Genomic DNA, 8,689 nt, shown 5'->3' on the forward strand with positions numbered 1-8,689 from the left:
CCCAGAATTCCCCTTGGCTCATGTAGGTGACCTTGGTGATTAAGGTGATTAAGGATAAAGGACACAGCCCAAGAGGAGAATGAAATTAGAGAAGGAAGAACAAAGGGAGGAGTGAATACAGGGAAAACTGAGCCTGTTAGAATTCCCAGGATAGAAAGACAGACAATTCTCATAGGAACAGAGCCTTCAGAGAAGAGGGGCTTGGCCAGAACCAGGGCCAGGGCTGGACCAGTCAGCTTTGCACATTCCACGGGTTGATTTCCTTCTTCTGTTCCCCTCCTCTCATGTGTCTTCTCTCCCTTTCTTATTCCTTCCCTTGGCGGGAGCCCTCATTTCTCACTGACTACTTTGCTAAGGGACCCTGAGGCTGAATCCCCTTGGACCCTTACATTAACTTCAGAGGATTGAGCCCGGGCCAAGACCTGTCTCACTCCTCTTATGAAATTCCAGTCTCTGGGGTCTTCGTTCCTTTGGGATTTTGTACCAGCTTCACAACGAGGTCTCCCCACTGTTACCAGCTGGTTCTGGTACTAATAATCACATTTCTAGAGTGTCTTAGAAAGGAGATTTTTCTCTGGCAGGCAGCAAACCCACCCCTATGGTTTCCCTGTTCTCCAGCTCCTCCCCTAGACACAGAGAAACCTGCATCCCTCCCCCCACTTTACTGCGGATCACACAGGCTGCAGGATACCCAGGGACATTTCTGTGGGCAAGGTGCCCACCCATGCATACATACCCTGCGGTGGGCACAGCCACTGGCTTCACAGTGTGTCATGTATATCATGTATCTGATTCCAGTCATCATGAAACTAGAGGTCACTCCATCCAACCCCCCCGTTTCTCAAGTGAAGCAATTCAAGGTCCAGAAAAACTAAGTGATCTGCTCAGGCTCATCCCCAACCCCGGAGAGAAGCACCATTCCTTCAAGCTGCTTCCCGGCCCTCCAGCATGTGGCCTGGGGATGGCGCTTTACCCAGAAAGCTCTGGGGAACATGTGTGGAATGGATTCAGCGTGAGGATGTTAATAGGATAATTTGTGCTGGGTGGGGCAAAGCCTTTACTGTGGGTGGTTTGGGTGGGAAGGTTCTGCAGCTCCCAACACCTCCCTTCACAGTCTCTCAGAGTTCCAGCTTGCCTGCGTCTCTCTGATTATCTCCAGGGTAACCAGCTGTACTGTGATCCACAGAGATAGGAGAGAGCCAGGAGAAAGGGGGAGGCTGAACTCAGAATTCCCTGGAGAGGAATTTGGGGAAAATCCATTTTGAGTCACTCCTGGGCTCTGGGAGAGAGAGGAAGAGGTGAGGAGCTAGTCAAATGTCAATGGGCATTTATCAAGCACTTATTCTTATTCTGCACTAGACAATGTGCTGAGCAGGAGGATTCCAAACAAAGGCAAGAAACAGGATCCCTGCTCAGGGAACTCACCTTCTAATGGGAGAGACGGTATGCAAATTACACGAACACCAGAGAGATATACGGTCTGTAAATGGGAGATAATCTCCAGGGAAGAGGGCAGCTGCTGAACCTGAGCCAGGAAGACCCGTCTTCATGAATGTGAATTTGGCTTTGGAAGCTTACTAGCTATGTGACTCTGGGCAATGGTTTGTCTCAGTTTCCTCAACTGTAAAATGAGCTGGAGAAGGAAATGGCAAACCAGTGCGCTATCTTTGCCAAGAAAATTCCCCAAATGGGGTCATGGAGAGTCAGACAAGACTGAAAAATGATTAAATAACAATAAAAACCTCAGGGGTAAATACTAGGGGAGGAGGGGGACTGGGAAAGATTTTTCGCAGAAGGTGGGATCTGAGTTAAGTCTTGAAGGATGCCAGGAGATGGAAAGGAGAAGGGAGAACATACTAATCCTGGGGGACAGTCTGTAAAAAGATAGTGGGTCAGGAGATATGAGTTTGAGGTCAAGAAAACCAATGGGGCTAGATAGTAAAATACATAAAAGGATGTAAAAGGTAAAGGAGTCAGGTTGTGAAGGACTCTGAAAGCCAAACAGAATTTTAAAATTTATCCTGCTTGGTTAGTTATTGAACTTCATTCTCCAAGACAACCAAAATGACATCACTATGTTAGAGTCAAGTTAGTGTATCCAACTGTGACTGATAGGAACTCAGAATGTTCTGCTGCAGGTCAGACACAAATAGTCCCTATGAATATTTGGGGTAGCTTCTCTAACTTTGTACCTCTTGCATTTATTCTGAACTAATTCAATTCTGCTTGGCTCATAGAGCATTACACGTTCTCTGACGAGGGCACGCCATGCTGGGTGGTCCTGTGCCACTGTCTCCCTCATGCAATTAATTCTAAAGTTCTTAAGGTTGACCTTGAGAACGTCCTTGTATCACTTTTTTTTTCCTTTTTGACCAACTTGTAAGCACTTGCCCTGTGTGAATTCTCCATAAAATAGTCTTTTTGCAAGGATACATTTTGCATTTGAGCAAAGTGGCCAGCTTAGGAGCCACTGAAGTTTACTGAGCAGAAAAGCCCTGTCCTTTAGGAAGATCACTTTGGCAACTGAGGGGAGGATGGATTAGAAGGAAAAAGAAATCAGATGGGCAAACCAACCAGAAGGCTATTGCAATGGTCTGAGCCTGAGATGATAGGGGCCTGCACCAGAGTGGTCATTTTGAGTGGAGAGAAGAGGATGTAGGTGAGAGATATTGTAGATGTAGAAAAGACAAGGTTTGGCAAAAACAGGTTGCCCAGGAGAGTCCAATAGGCAACTGGTGATATGAGACTGAAACTCAAGAGTGCAGAGATATGATAGAGCCAATTAGATCACCAAGAGGAATCTCAAGATCCACTTACAGGAGACAGAACATAGATGTCTGAGCAAAGGAGATTGAGAAGGAGCAATCTTCTACACAAAATACATCAGGGATGAAGGAAATAAAAAAAGACAACAAAAATGGGACAGGGTTGGAAGGCACTAGGATGTGGAGGGGAAAACTGGAATGGTGACTTGAGTGTTGTGGAGAAAAAGTTGAAACTGCATACTGGACTCAATCTGCATTCAAACTCCATAGTTCTTTCTTGATGCACATGGCATTTTCCATTACAAGTCTTTTGGAATTGCCTTAGATCACTATATTGCTGAGAAGAACTAAGTCTATCAAAGTTGATCATTACACAAAGTTGCTGTTACTGTATATAATGTTCTTCTGGTTCTGCTCACTTCACTCAGCATCAGTTCATGGAAATCTTTCCAGGCTTTTCTGAAATTAATCTCCTCATTGTTTCTTATATGCAGCACAACAGTATTCCATCACCTTCATATACCACAACTTATTTAGCCATTCCCCGATTGATGGACAATTCCTCAGTTTCCAACTCAGTTTGCCATCACAAAGAGAGCTTTTTTTTGGTACATTTGGGTCCTTTTCCTTTTTTTTTTTTTTTTTTTTTTTTTTAATGATCTCTTTGAGATGCAGACCTTCTACTATATACTACTAAGTAACCTTAGACAAATCTACCTCTTTGGGCCTATTTTCCCATCTGTTGAAATAGAGATGATATTTAAACACTTTCCTAGTGCTAAATCTCATGGTTACTGGGACTCCACATGCTCGGGCCAGAGGAAGGTCTCTCATCATCTATCCCAGTGGATAGCTACACATGTTTCAATAGATAAAGGATCCAGTTGATTGTATTCTCTAAGTGGGGATCTTAGCTTGAGGTTCACAAGGTCCAGGAATAGAATTCAGAGTCCATGAACTTACATAGAGGAAAAAATCTTATCTTCACTGAAGTTTAATTTCAGTTTCATTAACTAAAATAACATTTTTTTCCATTTTGGAAAAATATTATTTTGAGGAAGGGTTCCCAGGCTTCCCCAGGCTGTCTGAAGAATCCAAGGTACAAAGAAGGTTAAGAACTCCCTATCCTGTGAATAAATGAATGAGTGAGTGAATGAATGAACAAATGAAGCATTTACTAACACTTTACCGAGTTCTGGAGACACAAACAGAAAACATAATCCCTTCAAGGTGTTCACATTCTAATGGGGGGAGACAGCAACTTCAGAAGGTTTCAGCTTCGAGCCAGATAGAAAAGTTCCATGGTCCTTAGAGTACAAAGGCAACACAGGTGTTAATACTTCTTTAATGTCATTTCTATGATAAAATCATATCAATTTCTGTCTAGGATTTTTTTCCTTTATGGTGAGGAAGTTGTTGGGGTTCCTCTAGGACAGAAGATATAGATGAGATTTTGTTTAGGTTTTTTTTTTTAAATCATATAAATTTCTGATGTTGAACTATATGACAGTGCCAAAAATATTGGTGGTCAGAACTTTTCTTTCTAGCTTTCAAGTAGCTGGGGTCGTTAATACCCAAGAACAAGGCCAGAAAAATAACAATCAGCCAGAGATCTACTCAACTAAATAATTATTTTAATAAATATGTGTTCATTATGCCAGCTGGACTGGTGGGTTTCTATCCTAGTAGATACCTCAGTTTTACCACCTGTAAAATAGGGAACCTCAAATTTCATGCCCACATGCCCACTTGCAGCCTCCACCAGAAGGGAGCCATGCCCCCAGCTTAAACTTCTCTGTTGTCCACATCCTGGGGTGGCTACACCCTAACCATTGAACTCTAGAATCTTCAGATCTACCTTTCCCCAAATTCAGCCTTATGACATTTGTGGAGTTTAATTGCTGGTGAACCAAGTCCTTTTTCACTAGCAAATAATTTCTATCTGGGGGCAGCTAGTGATGTGGTGGGTAAAGTATAGGGCCTGGAGTCAGGAAGACCTTCAGATACTTCCTAGCCATATGACCCTGGACAAATAATTTTCTTATAAAATTTTTCTTTATTAATTTTTAACATTAAAAAAAATTGAGTTTCAAATTCTTTCCCTCCTTCAATGCATCCCCACATGAAGAAGGCAAGCAATATATCAGTTATACTATATGAAATTGTGCAAAACATATTTCCATATTAGCTGGATAAATAATTTAATTTCTGTTTGCTTTGGTTTCCTCAATATAAAATGGGATTAATAACAGAACCTACTTCTCAAGAATAAATCATTTAGCACAGTGCCTGGCACATAGTAGATCTTATATAAATGCTTAGCCTTGTTCCTCAACATTGGTTCCTCAAGGAACCAAGGACCCTTCTTTTTTCTCTGGAGTATGAGGGTGGGGAGAAAATGCTATAGGAGAGGAGCCATTGACCACCTCCCTCCACCTCGCCTCAGCCCCTGAATCTTTGTGACACTTTTAGTGCTGAGAAGAACTTCTCTGGGTCAGCCCCATAGCCACAGAACAACAGGATGTCAGATTTGGAAGGGACATCTTTTTTGGTCCTTGAACAATTTCGGTGAAAATAGTCCTCACCACGCCACAGCTTCTGACTGTCCCAGAGGTAAGAGGCACCCATCTTAACCACTCCGCCAAGTCTGAAATTAGGTCACTATCCTAGAGCCAAAGGTTCTCTGAGCCTCTCCCAAGAACCAGCTCTGAGTCACCCAACAGGATGCAGATCTATCATCTCTATCTGTGACTCTCCAGCCCTGGGGGTGTCAGAGGAGGGCTGGGGAGAGAAGGAAACCTAGGAAGAAAAGATTTGCTCAGCCCCTGCCGGAGGCACGGATTAGGGGGTCTCTCAGAATTTTTCTGCCATCTGTGCATGGAAGGCTCAGCAGGACCAAGAAACATGGAAGCCCAGTCCCAAACTTGGAACATGAGGAAAACTGAAAGGATCCCCTTGATCCCAAGGCTCGGCCCAGCAGGCTGGCCTGGGGAGGAATCCCATCTCCTCAGCCCAGGAGGTCACTCTGTCTGAGGTCCAAGTGTGGGGTTCTGCAGGGTAGGGAAAGGGTTGTCCCAGGGATTCAGCTGGGGCATGGAGAAGAATGGAAGTGAGCCTCCCAAATCCAGCTGGAAGCAAACAGCTGTCCTGGCCTGGGTTCTCTGCACCCCAGGGGAGGACAACCCCAGAATCCTGGAGGCCACCTTGTCCCCTCTTCCTGAGTGGATGCAATTTGGAAGAAATCAGGATAGAACAAAGTGACAGAATATTCCTGCCAGTCATTCTCAGCAACCTTCATCATTACCATTCGGTGGGCTGGATTAAAGGAAGATACTGAGTATGTTTTCTCTCCCACCCACTCCCGGTCCTTCTCATCTTTTTCAATTACATACAAAAATGATTTTAACATTTTTTTTTTACCAATTTACAATGCAAATTTTCTCCCTCCTTTCTTTTCTCCCCTCCTTGAGAAGGCAAGCAATTTGATATCAATTATCCATGCAAAATATGTTTTTGTATTAGCTGTGTTGTAAAAGAAAACACAGATACCTTCCCCCAAGCCCAATGGGAAATTTTTTTTTAAAGTATCCTTTTATCTGGGCAAGTCACTTATCCCTGTCTGCTTCAGTTTCCTCATATAAAAATGAACTAGAGCAGGAAATGGCAAACTATTCTGGTATTTTTGTCAAGAAAATCCCTAATGGGGTCACAAAGATCAGATATGACTAAAGATAATTCACCAACATGTTTCTGTCTGCATTCAGAATCCATCAGCAGACATGGTTCTTTTAACATCGAGGTGATTCAGGCCAGTTCCAATGATCTTGTGAAGGACAGAGCCATTTGCATCCATAGAGATGAACTGGGGAGTGAGTGTGGATCAAACATAGCATTTTCACTTTTTGTTGTTGTTTACTTGCTTTTGTTTTTCTTTCTCATTTTTTCCTTTTTTTGATCTGATTTTTCTTATGCAGCATGATAATTGTGGTACTATATATATAGAAGAGCTACACATTTTTAACATGTATTGAATTACTTGCTGTCTGGAGAGGGGGTTGGGGAAAGGAAGAGAGAAAAAAAATTGGAACATAAGGTTTGCAAGGGCAAATGTTGAAAACTATATATGTGTTTTGAAAATAAAAAGCTTTATAAAAAAATAAAAACAGATTCCGTCAGTTCTTGCTGTGGAGGTGGATAGCATTTTTCATCAAAATTCCTTCAAAAGAATCTTGGATCATTGTATAGCTACAATTGATCATTATACAATATAACTGTTACTGCGTACAATGTTCTGATTTTGCTCACTTCACTTTGCATCATTTCATGTAAATGTCAGGTTTTTCTGAAAGCATGCTAATCATCATTTCTTATAGCACAATAGTATTCCATCACAATCATATGCCACAACTTGTTCAACCATTCCCCAATTGATCCCTTCAATTTCTAATTTTCTGCCACCATAAAAAGAGCTGCTATAAATATTTTAGTATAAATAGGTTCTTTTCTTTTTGTCTTATTAGTGATGTTGCTAGGATCAAATGATATGCACAGTCTATAACTCTTTAGGCATAGTTCCAAATTGCTCTCCCAGAATTGTTGGATCAGTTCACAATTGCATTGGGACTAGTGTCCCCATTTTTCCAAATTGGAAACATCCCAACATTTATCATTTTCCTTTCCTGCTATGTTAGCCAATTTGATAGATGTGAGATATCTTTATTTGCATTTCTCTAATCAATAGTGACTGAGAGCATTTTTTTTCATATGACTATAGATAGTTTTGATTTCTTCTTCTGGAAACTGCCTTCATTTCCTTTGATCATTTATCAACTGGGAAATGACTCATAGTCTTATAAATTTGACTCAGTTCTCTATATGAGAAATGAAGCTTTATTAGAAAAAGTTGTAAATTTTTTTCTTCATTTTGCTGCTCTTCTAATCTTGGCAACATTGGTCTTGTTTGTAAAAATCTTTTTAATTTGATGAAACCAAAATCACAATTTGGATCCTGTAATGCTCTGTCTCTCTTGTTTGGTCGTAAATTTTTTCCTTATTCATAGATCTGATAAGTAAAATTTTCTGTGTTCCCCTAATTTGCTTAAAATATTAGCCTTAGTGTTTCTTGAAATGAGAGCCAAAGGATTGGGCTCGCTGGACTCTCTTCCTTTCACTTTTTTTTCCCCCCACTTCAGATACCTTATTTTCTGAGAGAAATTCTTATTTAAATTTGGGGTTCCCAGTGTCATGGCAACATAGCAACATGATTTGCTATTGAGTGGGAAAATTTATTATCATTTTTGGTATTTCTGGAGATTCATAGGATTATAGAGTTAGAACTGGAAGGGACTTAGAATCCATTGAGTTCAATTCTTTCACTTTATAGGTGAGGAAACTGAGGCACACAGAGACTTAGGTGGCTCAGGTACTCCCTTAATATTATTTTAATTTTGAAATATTTTTCATCCCCTGTAGGAAACTTGGTAATAAAGTTCCAAATACTTTCTGAAATACTTATCTTAAAAGGAAATTGAATAGGGTCTACATACCCAGAAAACAGTTTTTATTTTTCTTTTTATATCTTCTGGTATTTCCTGTCTCCCTATTAGCAGTTCCCCAAACCTCTCTATATCATTATCTTAGGTCAGATTAACCAAAGATGCTCTTTGTGACTTTATCTGAATTGCTAAGTAAGGAGTCTCTGGGGATACAACATTCACCAGCCCCGCCTTCCTTTTAGTAATAAGTACAGTAAATATTATTACTTAAATATCCCAAAGGTCAAAAATAATACCACAGAAACTGGTCTGATTTATTTGGAAAAATGACTCAAAAAAAAAAAATGATAGGTTTTTTTTTTTTTTTCCATAAGGATTTCTTTGAAACTAGAAAAGAAATCTAGGAATGGCCATTCTCCAGTGGGTTAT

The sequence above is a fragment of the Sarcophilus harrisii genome, chromosome 4 (assembly GCF_902635505.1).
Source record: "Sarcophilus harrisii chromosome 4, mSarHar1.11, whole genome shotgun sequence".
Taxonomy (NCBI): Eukaryota; Metazoa; Chordata; class Mammalia; order Dasyuromorphia; family Dasyuridae; genus Sarcophilus; species Sarcophilus harrisii.